General features: G+C 37.2%; 2 long non-coding RNA genes across 2 annotated transcripts in view; one reads left to right on the forward strand and one right to left on the reverse strand.

The window, feature by feature from the left end:
* LOC311436264 overlaps positions 1-13,372 on the forward strand; it is a 334,039-nt gene that overhangs the window by 206,463 nt on the left and 114,204 nt on the right. The gene's annotated exons all lie outside the window — the stretch shown is intronic.
* Positions 1-13,372, reverse strand: part of LOC311436269 — a 61,647-nt gene that overhangs the window by 21,011 nt on the left and 27,264 nt on the right. The window contains exons 2-3 of the long non-coding RNA XR_014692711.1: positions 7,483-7,676; positions 7,130-7,223 (exon numbers count right to left, since the gene is read on the reverse strand). This is a non-coding gene — a long non-coding RNA (uncharacterized lncRNA). The remainder of the gene's footprint in view (positions 1-7,129; positions 7,224-7,482; positions 7,677-13,372) is intronic.

Here is a 13,372-nt window from a genome sequence, read left to right on the forward strand (position 1 = left end):
TCTTTTGGATTGCCGGCGATAGTGACTGTCTGCAAAAGCAAGTTAGTATGCATAAAATACACAGGTGTTATAGGTGTTATAGATGTTATAGATGTTACAGGTGTTTATAGGTGTTACAGATGTTACAGGTGTTACAGATGTTATAGATGTTACAGGTGTTACAGGTGCGCAGCCTAGAAATAAACGCGTTAAAAAGGATCAGAGACTCTATAGAGATTTATAAGCAAGTATTTAGATCTCACCCAAAGGCGTCCCAATGGGGGGGAAGAGAGGCTCAGCCCGTCGACTGATCCCAAGAGTCAGGAGGTCCTAAGGATGTTGTCCTCGGGATGGTATCTCCCCTGACGGTGGTATCTTCCCTAACATCCCCTTTCTCTTGGGCCAATTTATATTATTTTCTATCTTTTAGGTGGAGCTTGAGTGGCTCTAGTCAAGCATATCTTAGTTATGATTGGTGTAAAGTTTTCCCGTCTCCGTTTAAAGTAATAGGCTCCGAGGAGTTCAGAGCGCATGCTCAGTGAGGGGTGGTCGCACCTTGGAGGCGGGTAGCTTTTGGGATGGAGGTGTGTTTTGGTATTATAATGATATTATAATGAGCAAAAAGTACACTAGGGTACAGCATTTGTCAAAACATGACAGGTCTTTGGCTTAGGGTGGCAAAAAGTGCAGCTTTGTGCACAAGAACAATCGAGGTCCCATCTGATTACAGAGCCTAGCCGTGGTGTCTCCACTCCACTCTATGCTCCGTGCTGTTCCTTAGAGCTAGCACACCAAGTTTCCCCAGCGCGATAGCATCTAAGGCTGGGAGCCTAGGGAACGCTCAGATAAAGCAGTTATGCCCTACCCTGAAAGCCTCTTCAATGCTGTACCTTTTCCTTAAAAATGTGAATGTTAGTTTTATTTTCCTAGTTACTTCAGGCATTTACACCACAAAAGTTAATATGGAAAGTATTAAAAAAAAAAAAAAAAAGAAAAAAATAAACTAATTAATGGGAGCCTTAACTTCAGTGGAAACCTGGTGGTCTTAGTTGTAATGCTGGTACACTGATGATTCAGGACAAGCAAATGCATGCAAGAGAATAAGTAAAGACAAGAGAAAACAGAAAACACTGAGCATAAGCATCTGTCATCTCATACCTCTCAGGAGATGACCATGATGACCATCTGAAAACAGTTGCAGTGGCTAATACGTTGGCAAGAATGGCTCATTTTCAAAATGAGAAACATTAATAGCACCACAAATTCTGAAAGCACATGATTTAATTAGCACATGGAGAGGGAGAGAAATTAATGTATTTTTAATAATTGATCATCACTACATAGTAACTTCCATATTAAATGTGCTAATTACATTAGATGCAGAGAACTAGGGATTTCCTTTCTCATATTGCTATGTGCATGTGGTATTGTGAGAAAGACTTTGTCCCTTCCAAAAGAAGACATAGGACCAGGATACAAAACAAATTTACTATGTGTATAGTTCAGTGGGACAATGCATCTAATACAGTTTGACAGCTACTTCCTACAAGAGCTTGCGTGCTCTTTGTCATATCCCAAGCACAGGTTGATTCTGGTCTTCTCTAACTCCTCATATAATGTGGCTTCTTTAGACTTGCATGAGGCCAACAAAGGCAATGCTGTTGATACAGACATGCAATGCAACTATTCATGCACTTGCTATTTCTTGCACACTGTTAAACAGATATCATATTTCTGTCATCTGACATGTCTGCTGCCAAAAAAAATAGTTATTTTTTTAAGCCACAGTAATTTACTAGTTTGGTAGAAAAAAATGATATCTCCATGAGGAGCGTTTGTTGATATATTGTTGTTGGGAAACCCTGTTAGTGCAAAGGTGGCCTCAAGTCAAGGTAGCTGTCAGAGCTACAATGCCCATTCCTGTATATGGTACAAGAATACCACATTATTTACAAATCCATATGAAATGTTAATAAAGATAATAATAATAAAGATAGAATTTACAAGTCCAGATTCTTCCTGAACTTTCTGAGCCTGCAGATTTGGGACAGATTTTCTCTTAGCACTTCTTCGTCCGAGTTGTCAGAAGATACATTTATTTCCATGATTTTGGAAGGTAAATAGGTAAGTGTGTGTGCAGGGGGGAAGGAGGAAAAGAATGAAAAAATTGAACGAGACATTTAGTAAAGTGTCACTGAACTTTAATTCCTGATAGCTACTTCTGGTTTAGGATTGCAGTGAGTTTTGGTTAAATGTGCTTTGGCAGCAATGGGAATATTTTTAATATACGAGTTCATGCATTTCAACATCCTTCTTTGTCTCATTTTTAAAAACACTGCATTTTAGAACTTCATAAAATGAATAAATGGAGTTAATTAATGCCTAACTGTGCTTGATCTACTGTTTTTAAAAAGCTTAAACTAATCCTAAAGAGAATTATATGAGGATATGATGGGATTAAACTCATCTTCGATTATGGTTAACATTTCTTCTGTACAACTACTTAGAAACCCTGCTCATATAATAGTGTGATGGACACCTGGATTATTTAAAGGAAAGCCTGGCTATTTTTCTTGCTGGAGGACAAACCCTCCATTGCTCTTCAAACATAGAATGTATTTTCTTGCTAGTACTAGCTGCTAAAGTGGGAAAACCTACACACCTCTAAAACATGATTGTAGTCTATGAATGATAAGCAGACATTTAAAAGCAATTGTGTGTATGTAGATTGTGAACACTATGGGTTAAAATAAAGATGTGAGGTGCAAGATCAGGGTGTGGGCCTGGCTGAGGTCCATGGCTGTGGGATGGGGCTTCATCATCATGCTATCATCAGAGAGCTATGAGGGCCCCTTTCTACCTGTTCCAGGCGTTGCTGCCAGCAGACCAAGAAGCTCTATTTCCACCCAGGCCCTTCAGAAGCAGGCCTTGTCTGTGTGTCCTCCTGCACGTGCTGTTCCCTTCAGACCCACTGAATTCCTCTGGCTGCTGTTATGTCCTCTGGCATAAGAAGCCTTTAGGTTCAGCTGAAGAACCTAGAAGTCTGATGCTACTGAAGTAATGTAATCTCCATACATATGGCACAGCACAGAATATCTGTTGTCTTTCTCGTGATAAGATCAAAGAAAAGGCCCAACTTACCTAGAAGAAATTCTGGTAAGCTTTCTGGATACCCACCTGATTCCTTCAATAATAATAGAACAGTTTTAAGATTTAGGAATGACACATAAAGAGCTTGTCCTATGGTCTTTGGCACTCTGTGGCTCCTTTAGTACTCTGTTTTCCAAAACGTACTCATGCCTTGTAACTCACACAAGTTTCCTAGGGTTGCATTAGTGCATTTAAGATGGCAGATGGGTCATCCTAGACTGGTTCATAAAAGCAAAATAAACTCAATATTCTTCCACAATTAACCATGTGGAAGAAACTTTATTTAACCTTATAATGTTGTGGGTTCTGAAATATTTATCTTTGTTTCAGAGGGTGAGAAATATATCTTCAGAGTCTATGTCTCCCATGTCTCCCTTCTTTATCTTGTTTGAATACCGTGGCCTTTTTTTTTTATTTTTAGTCTGAGAGATGTTTTAGTTTGCATCATTTTTAAATTCTTCTTCACCTGGCAGAAACATCAGCCAGGAGTGTAGTAATTCATGTGGCAAGTAAACAGAGGCGTAGCTTCCTTTCCCTTAGTAAAGCATTCTATGGCTATACTTCTGCAGCAGCTCTGGAGTCCTGTGCTGTGAGCTGTGAGGCCTTTGCAGAATGCCTGCCTAATGGGTCACATGCAGCTTCATGGAGCTGTAGGAGAAAGGAACTTGGAAATGAAGTGGCTCACTTGAAAACAAATCTGAAATTATTTAAGTCAGTCATAAAAATTTTTAGTGTTCTGTGCCTAACCTCGCACCAATGCTTACCCAAATAAGAGCCAGATAAACTTTGTTACAGATAAACATAGCTGTAAATCTTAAAAAAACAGGTCTGGTTGTTGTCTCTATACAATGATTAGAATTAATTGAACTCAAATCCAACTGTTCTATCACTTAGTTGAAGGATTTAGTAGATATCTGAGGATCACTGATCTAAGATTCAGCAGCAGTGCTCCTTAGATGACCGTGTAAGATCCACTGTTGTAAAACAGGCCAAAGTACTTTGAAAGCATAATTAATACATAAAATGCTAGTATGCTGTGACTTCATCTCTGCCTGAGAAAAAACAAACAAACAACTTTACAACATAGCAAGCAGTAACAACAAAAGTGTATTTCCTTAAACTGTGAAGGTTTAAGCTAGCCACCTTTACTTGAAGACATTGCTTTAACAAATCGATTTTTATGTTGGCTGAGCCATAACAAAGGTGGAATTTAGCTGGGAGCCCCAAGACATCCCTAATAAACTCAGCTGAAACATCACCTCCTTGATGAGGTATACCTGGCAGGACAAAGAAACCTTGATGGATGTGGAACAAAGAAGCCATGGTAATGAATTGACCTTCCAGGAAAATGGGAGTAACCAACAGCTGTCCTGGGAACTGATGTCCTACACCCTCTTACGCATCTGCATCAAAAAGGTATAAGAAATATATTGCTATCTATCCAAAATAAGCTTCTTTACTTTGGAGAGTTGTGTCTTTATTTTGCTCATTGAGTTGCCCTGTTATCATTTGGACATCCTGTCATTCATCACCAGGAAGCTGGACAGTACTGTGTCAGGATTGAGTTTACTTCCATGTCTGTTAGGAAGTGGCACTGGGGCTCTGCAAGGTTGCATCTCCACTTGAAAGCAGGAGGTTTATTCTGTTAGCCTGTATAACAGTGCATCTGCTGTATGTTAATGAAGCTTGCTCATCAAGCAAATTCTTGTGTTCACTGCAAACAATACAAGTCCTGGTTTTGCATTGCAATGTACCAGGATTTTGCTTATTCTTGCTTGTTATAGGAGCAGTTCTATTACATGCCACCCGGTCAGAACATTTACTTCTGAGGTTCTGGCCTTTGGTCTTTGTTTTTCCAGTGCTGAAAACAGCAACTTGCTAAACAGAATGCATCCTCCGAACATAGTAACAGCAGAAAAGAATATATATTGTTTTTCTTGGAAGTTGTTCATATGCCAAAGAATCTTCATGATTTTCCCATGGAATTTTTTTCAGCCCTTCATTGATTCTCATATTCACTGTAGTCTCTTTAAAAAAAGGGGTAATTTATTTTTCCTACTATGGGCTCAGCCTAACATCGTAGGCTTGAAGGTTCAGCTCAAATACTGATAGTTTTTTTCCATACCAAGGAAAAGGATATCCAGAGAGTCAGTTTGGAAGGAAGGAAATTTAAAAGAGAAAAGACAAAATGCAGTGGAACTACATACAGAAAGAATTTCAGTATTTTCAGTTCACAGTAGCAATCCAAAATGCTTTTGATGCTTTTGGATTAACCAGTGCATAAATAGCTGTTTTGTTATAAAATATCAAGCCTTTACAGTTCTGCTTAGATGCCTCTCCTGGAGAAAATCTTTGTTAACATAGAAACATATCATAACTAACTTTGGCCAAGTATATGATGACATAGCCAGCTGAGGACTGAACCCAACACAGCAGCTACAGAAAGCATAGAGGGGAATACGTACCATTCCTGGTGGAAACAGCTCCATTAGTTTGAATTTAAGCACCGTGTGTATAAGGAATTTAAGGAATAGGTGAAGTACAACTTTATTTGTTAGTGCAACATAATATACCTTACAAAACTTATCATGTGGGTTTGCTGCTGGAAGGAGAATGTTTTAAGGGTTTCTAGTGGGAAGAAAATGCTGCCTTTCTACCAAGACGGTAAAAAAAAAATATTCCACCGCTGTATAGTGGAGACAAAAGCTCTGAGTTTATTTGAACTAAGATGATGCACAAGATCTTAATTTTAGGTGAAAAATAGAGTAGGAATTCTAAAAGAATTTCTCAGAACTATTCTCATGATAAGTCAGAAATAACAGGAGACATTTCATGTGAAAATGTCTGGAGACAAGAGTTCTGAAGAATTATTGTACAATATTTTTGTCTTTTAAAAGAAACAACTCTCTTCTAGGGTCCAAACACATAAACCCTTTGGTGCCATGATCATATTATGGCTTTAAAAAGGCAGAATAGAGAGACATAAATTTAGAAGCTGTTTTGTATGGTACTTGAAATGTGGAGTACTGCTAGGCCTGAAGGCAGAGGAGACAGAGAGATAGTCAGGATGTCTGCTTTTTTTTTTTTTTTTCTTTTTTTTTCTTTTTTTCTTTTTTTTTTTTCTTTTTTTTTTTTTTTCTTTTTCCCCACGTATTAACTAAGTGAATCTCACCACTTCTGTAGCTGCAGCAGGTCCTGTCTATTACAGGCTCTAAATAAATAAATAAATAATCTGTTCCTTAGAAAATGCAATTAAGCTCTGTTGTTTGTTTTGGACTTATTTTGATGGTAATGTAGGAAGGGCATATGTTTCTTTGAGCTTGTGCTCACAACTTCAGTCTTCTGAGACACCTTTTGACACACACTGAATTGGAGATTTTTTTTTACCCCAGGGTGCTTTCAGATGACATGCAGCTCTGTGATTTTCAAAAGCAGCAGCAGCTCCAATTGCTCTGTGCTCTAATGTTATCAAACAACTGTATGTATGAGGACAGCGATTCTTGCATATAAAATTAAGGAGAAGAGCACAGTGCATGCCCACTTACTATCTACCATATCTTAAATCCTAGATAAACAGTTTTCAGTTTAGCTACAATTTACAGATAGCACATCTGACATACATTTATCCTGGAGTTCTGTCCTCCCTATTTCACTGTTAGGTAAGTTTATTTCTTTGCATTCTGATTTATTTTTTTTATTTTTTATTTTTTTTTTGCTATTTCTGACAATTTGTTTAATGAGCAATTGGTAGTGAATATGTCTACTAGGAAAGGGAGTAGCTGTTCTCAACTTGTGAATTGATTTGCAAATTCAGCTGTCAAAAAAGACCCCGAGAGGAAACTGCAGTAAAACTTTGTTTTCAATTAAGCTCGTATCTCCCCAGCAGTGCTCTGGGCTGTTGTGAGAGGCTCCTTCACATCTAGACTGTTGGAGATCAGACGCTTCACAGAGGTAATGCCTTTGGCCCTTAAGGGAAGGGAAGAAGTGAACCAAAAAGTACCTCTTTTGGGTGAGGCAGTCAGCGTATCATTAGCTGAGATGACTGCAGGTCTTGCTCTTCCTCAGCCAGGATTCAAAGGTGTGACAATGGAGATCTGAGAATGAGAGAGAGAGAAAAAGAAAAAGCAAGGGCTTTTGCATAGTCTCTCCCATATGTTCGGCACAGTATTTTGCTTTTATTGTGTTACGAGAAAAAAAAAAAAAGAGGAAAAGAAACAATAGGCCTTCCAAGCTACCAGCGTTAAAAATTATCTAAACTTCGTATACATGAAGTTTTAGTTACACCATTTTATTTTGTGTGCATGCTTTGGTCAACAGCATTCAACGTTTTGTGTGAAAGCAAAGATTTCTTACTTTTAGCAGCAGCTCCTGATGGGAAAAGACGTCTTGACAGTAGGTGGCAGTGCAGCTCTTTCTTTCCAGAATTGGACACAGCAGCATAAATCCAGCATGTACTAAGTGCAGCCTATTCCAGATGCAGGCCTCAGGGCCATATTCAGTCCTGCAATTCACTTCTCATTGCTGGGGATGTCTCATTAGGAGATTAACTGTTTAAAATGCAGTGCTGATGTGAAAGTTTTAATTGGGAAATCCTGTGCATGTTAAATTAATCTTAAGTACTTTTATCTAGAATGCCTGCTTCCTTTCCATGGCACTTTGTTTTTTTAACCACCTCACATTCTTTTACATCACATTAAAAAACTTGAAATAGGCCGACAATGCTTTTTACATTAGACTTTGTTGAAGGTGATTTGCAAAGCTGGTTTCTGAAGCCTCTGAAATGCTCAAGTAGAGGGGTTCCTACATGCAGTGTGAGCTGAACGGTGCCAGTGCTATTGTATATTGGCAGACAGTTTCTATCTGTGGAGAGATTGCAGGGCAAAGGTTTCATCCTAGCCACAGCTTATGTTTCATGGATAAGTGTGTTATGCATTAGGAAATTCTGAGAACAACTGGGATTTGCAGTTCGAAAGAAAAGTGGTTGGTAACTCAGCTAAACATTTAGGCTGAGATTTTCAAAGTGGCCCTGGGGATTTTAGAGACTAGAATCTCAGGCTGCTGATAAAATCCTCAGCCCTTAGGCCTATTTTCTTTTCTTTCTAGTGCTTGTACTATAGTTTTTAATTTGACCATATCACACACGCAGAAGTCTTGGTATCTGATAGAAGAGGGCAGGAAAGGAAAAAGTTGCCGCTCTGCCAAGATATTAATTATATTCCAATTATTATCTTATATGCACAATTCAGGTTTTTCTGCTTACTTTTCTAGTTGCCATTGCTTTTAAAGTCTTGATCTTTCTCAGGGGCACTGTGTGTACCATTTGGCTGTCCTGTTGTCCTCTTCCTGGAGGACATTTTTTTTTAGAGAGAGTACTTTGGACATAGCACTGTTGTGAATACCTTTTCCATATTTACCAGGCTGGCAGAACTCAAACAGAAGAATTCTTTCATTTGTACTACCTTGCCTAGTGCTGAGATTCCTGAAAGGGAGTAGTCTGCAAAGTGGTTAAAGGTAAACAGCTTACTGTCTGTTTAACACACGTATTTTAGACTTTGTGATTAAATGGGATTATTTTTTGGCAAATAACCTTCTTTTTTTTTTTTCTTCTTTTATTTTTTTTTTTCTGAGCATCTGGAATGAAATGTGGCCAAAGAAGTCAAATGATAAAGATCAGTCCCTTAGCAATGGCCATGAAAAAATGGAATTTGACCCATCATGATTTAGAGTTTTTCTCTTTGTTTGTAGGTAATGTCACTTCTGCAGATGCTGAAATACCATTAAAAGGACTCAGAGAGATGGTTTTGGAATAGTGCATATAATTACTTGCATTTTGGGCTACTGAATATTCTCTTTAAATCATATATAAACAATGTAGCATAGAAATTACTATGGTTCTATCAGCATTAAATTAAACGACAGTAATGCATTTTGGGATATGTGTCTCAGCTATGAAAGCTAAATTTCACATTCATCTCTTCCGTGGAATGCTTTCAGGATAAAGAATATGAAGCCCACCCTTTGGCAGAGGAGTTGGAGCAAATCTGCCAGTGCCGAGGTTTTCATGGTGCTTTAGCAGTTAATACTTAAAATGCAGATGCTCATGTTTGTTGTTTGCATGATTTCAAGGATTCTGATGAAATGTTCCATCTGATCTAGTTTCAGAAAACCCAGGGAAATGTGTTAAAGGGCATGATTCATGTCTTGCATTTGTATTTGCAGAGAATAAGAAAAACATAAATATTATTCCAAACTATAGATTCTTAAAAAATATTGAATCTTATCTTGCAGTGTTATCTATCTTTTTTATAAATGTTGTATAAGGCAAACATCATGCTATATTATTGACGGTGGTCTAATTTTATTTTCCTAGAACACAAAATTATCATGTGTGCTTAAACAGTGAAATAAAATATTACTGAGACATTTGCCTCCAGTCAGGGAGAACATGGCTGAAGGGATTGCAGTAAATCTTGCATCAGATAAGGCCCAGTAAACCTATATATACATACATATATGTATGTGTGTGTGTGTGGAGGGAGTGGGATATAAGGCTGAAGTCATTTTAAAAGGAGACTTAGTATGATAAGGTATTTGGAAAGAAGACGCATGGAAATGCTAATCCTTGGCAAAAAGGAATATTTCCAATGTTTTGAGAATATTATGGTACATTGAGAGCTAGGTCAGCCAGCTTTTTCAAAATTAAGTCGTCTGGGGACGTTTGTAGTCAAGTGCTGTCTTTTGATAAGGGGAAAGGTTCGGAAGTTTGAAAGGAAGCTGGTAAATGACAAATTGTCTTGCATGTGGGAAAGGGAAAACAATGGGAAAGAATTCTTTGCTAGCATATTGATCCCCCCAAAGATGCAAGTAGCTTCATGGATAGCCTGCAATGAAGTCATTAGATAACTGACAAGTTAAGTTGAACTTTAAGCCTTGGTAATAAATTATGAGTGTCCACAGTTTAGGGTAAATTAACCAATTGGATATTAGAACCAATGTGATGATTTTCAAATGATAACTGTAGCAGAGCCTGCATAGAATAGATTGATATATTAGAACCGTTAACATCTGTTGACGTGCAACTCATATTTTAAAGAGGGAAGTTGAATTTTAATTCATATTCTGCTTCTCCAAATGTATGTTGCTATCAAAGAAGATGTACATATTTAGCTTAACAAAGATAGTCTCTTTCTTTGCGTATGCTTTAACATAATATTCCTAAGAAGTGCCAAAGCTCTGGAAATAGAAGCCTTCCTTTTTTCAACTCGACAAGTGCAGCATATTCTGCTGCAATGAGTCTGTTTACATAGGCACAGCTCTGTAATGGAGAGAGCATTTACAAAGGTCACTGCAGGTCAGTCCCCAAATAACTTGGTACAGAGACTTTTTACTGAACTGTCAATGAAGATATCCACACTGTATTGCTGTTGCCCACACTGTAGGCATGCAGAACATGACACAGATCCAACTCAAAAGGCATGTGACAGTGTTGTTTTTTTGTTGTTTTGTTTTTCTTTTTCTTTTTCTTTCTGTTTATTTGTCTTTGCTCACCTCTGTTCAGGACCTGAGCAAAAATAGATGATGGCCTTGAGCACCATATTGTGGAAATGTACTTAGCAAAAGATGCCACTTGGTGATGGGTTTCATGCTGGGGACACCAGAACTAAACTCTTATCAGTAATCTCATTTCACATAACACATGCAATGTAAGTAATTCAGCATCCTTAGATTACATTAATTTTAGCTACTGTTAATCTATACTGAGCAGTTAATCTAAAAATGAAAGGCTCTGTATTCTGTTATTATTACTAATTCCCTGACCCATGCAGTCCCCTTGCTTGTTTCATTGACAGAACATTAATAACTAGTCACAGTAAAGTATTATTTAGTTTCATTTGTGAGTCAGTTGAACAGCCGCAGTGTATTGACACTTTTAGTCCACTTAATTAAACCCAAAAGTACAAAACAAAAACAATTAATTACAGCAATCAATAAATATTAAATGTGAAGTACTGAACACAAAATCAGGGTTCCATGGTGCATTGTAACAAAAACAGATTTTTGAAAAAAGATAAAACCTGGGCTATGCACTGTTTCTCAGAGGGCAGAATTTGCTGAGAATTTAAGAGCACAAATGGGGTAGAATTTCCTATCTGGGACTACTGTTAGAGCTTTATCTGAAGTGGTTCATAAAACATACGTGGGTTTTACAGTGATAAGTAAAATAAGCACATTATACATACAACGGCCAAGAAATGGCGTAAGGTAAAAATCCATTGACACCTATGGAAATCAATATGCTAATACAAACAGCGCACTCTGTTTGCAAAGGAACCTTCAAGAAGGCATTTCTTAAAGAAACAGAATTACAATTCTGTTTACGAATTCAGAATATACAATTGCATAAAATGGAAAATGTCTTTAGATTTATTTATTTTTTATTCAAATGTTAAACTTATCTCTTGCCCATATGCTGTTTTGGGAATACCACATTGAAAAAATAGTTTAGTGTCTCAAATTAATGTACTAGCTAATTTGTGAAATTTACTCTCCTAAATCATACTTCCCTGGACATCAAGTTGGACTTTCAGTTGTCTCCATATCCTTTATTTAAGCTTATATAGTTATTTTAATATTGTATATTAAACTGAATACTAAAATAAGGTGGTCCTTCTTTCACTATTACTTTGTCATGAGTCAAATTAATCACACTTGAACAACTTTTAAAAACTATTCCTCAAGAGTTTTCAAACTATTAAATATTTTTCTATTATAAGGACTCAGAACTGTTCACTGCAGAGAATAAAGTACCACTTTTGCATACATTACACAAACATTTCATGCTTCGTGAATCCACAATAAATTTTCTTGCTGATTACTCATGTAATCTAAGGATCTCCTGCTGTTTTATGGAGAGTCTTATTAATTTCATTCAAGTAGTAAAATTAGCACCTGTAGAGAACCCTTTATGATTTTTAAACTTTTATCATATTTGTCATAACCTACTTCATCTATCATGTAACAGCTAGTTTATTTTACTTCCAAATCTATTAATTCGCAAAAATTTTACTGAGGAAAAAACAATATTAAAAAAAATAAATAAATCATGTCAGCAGTGTTGAATATTGGTGGTAGTTTCAAGTATTATCACCAGATCTGGAAGCTAGATTATTTTGGGTCAAGTACTGAAATTCCAAAGTTCCTTTCCAAGTCAGGAGTGCTGAGACATTTGCGTGGAACTTCCGAGTCATGTCAGTAGAAATTGAGTAAAGTACTTAACTCATTCGTTAGTGTATAGGTAGAGATTCTGTTCTTGGATGGCCTGACCTCTAACTGGTGGATTCAGTTATAGAAATAACATAAATGGATTGTAGAATACAAAAGGTTAATGGTGAGTCTTCGGAGAGGGAACATCAGGACCGTTGGCCTTCCAGCTGAGGCAGAGCGGAACAGGAGCCATGTCTTGAATTCAGCTTTGATAAGCACAGTTTATGAAAAGTTTTGGCAGGGTTCTGCATATGTGTTGTCTTTTCCTTCTTTCCGTGGCTGATTCTCAGTAATGCAAGTCTTCAGCAAACCTATACATACATAGCCTTAGATGGACCAAATATTAAGGTAAACACTAACATTATAAAGAGGATTGTTAAGGCTAATGTACATAATTCAACATAGAAATTATGTTAGTGTGAAAGTATTGTATTGCTTATTATATTTTGAGGCTTTTTTTTTTTTTTTTTTTTTTTTTTTTTTATGATATTCTGAGTCATTTCACTTGCACTGCCTGAGAGGAGAAAGATATCTTTTGCTATCCTAACTGGGATATTAACCTGTGATTGCTGCAACAAGAGGGTCAGGCTGCATGTAATTTGGCCTGCTCTGAAGTGGGGGATAGCGAAGATAGGATGTATGTTTTCCGACATGAGTTTAAAGCTCAGGTATGGCACTCTCCATATCTCTCCACTGTAACTCTCATAGGCCCTTGGGTAGATCACAGCCTTGTAGAAATAATCTGAAAGGTTTATTGTGATGCCTTGATTCTGTGGTGTTTTGGGATGTTCTTAATTGCTTTTGATGATAATCAGTGGCCTGTATACCCTGATAATTATGGTGAAAATAATCATTTAGCGGAGTTTAGACTCTTGCAGATAATTAATACTCCTTTTTGTTATTATTGAATTAATTGCTGCTTCAGTTTCAAATCAATCTGTACAGCATAATGGCCACAGGTTTTTGTAGCTGTCTACAA

Source organism: Aythya ferina (genome assembly GCF_964211825.1).
Source record: "Aythya ferina genome assembly, chromosome: 4".
Lineage (NCBI taxonomy): Eukaryota > Metazoa > Chordata > Aves > Anseriformes > Anatidae > Aythya > Aythya ferina.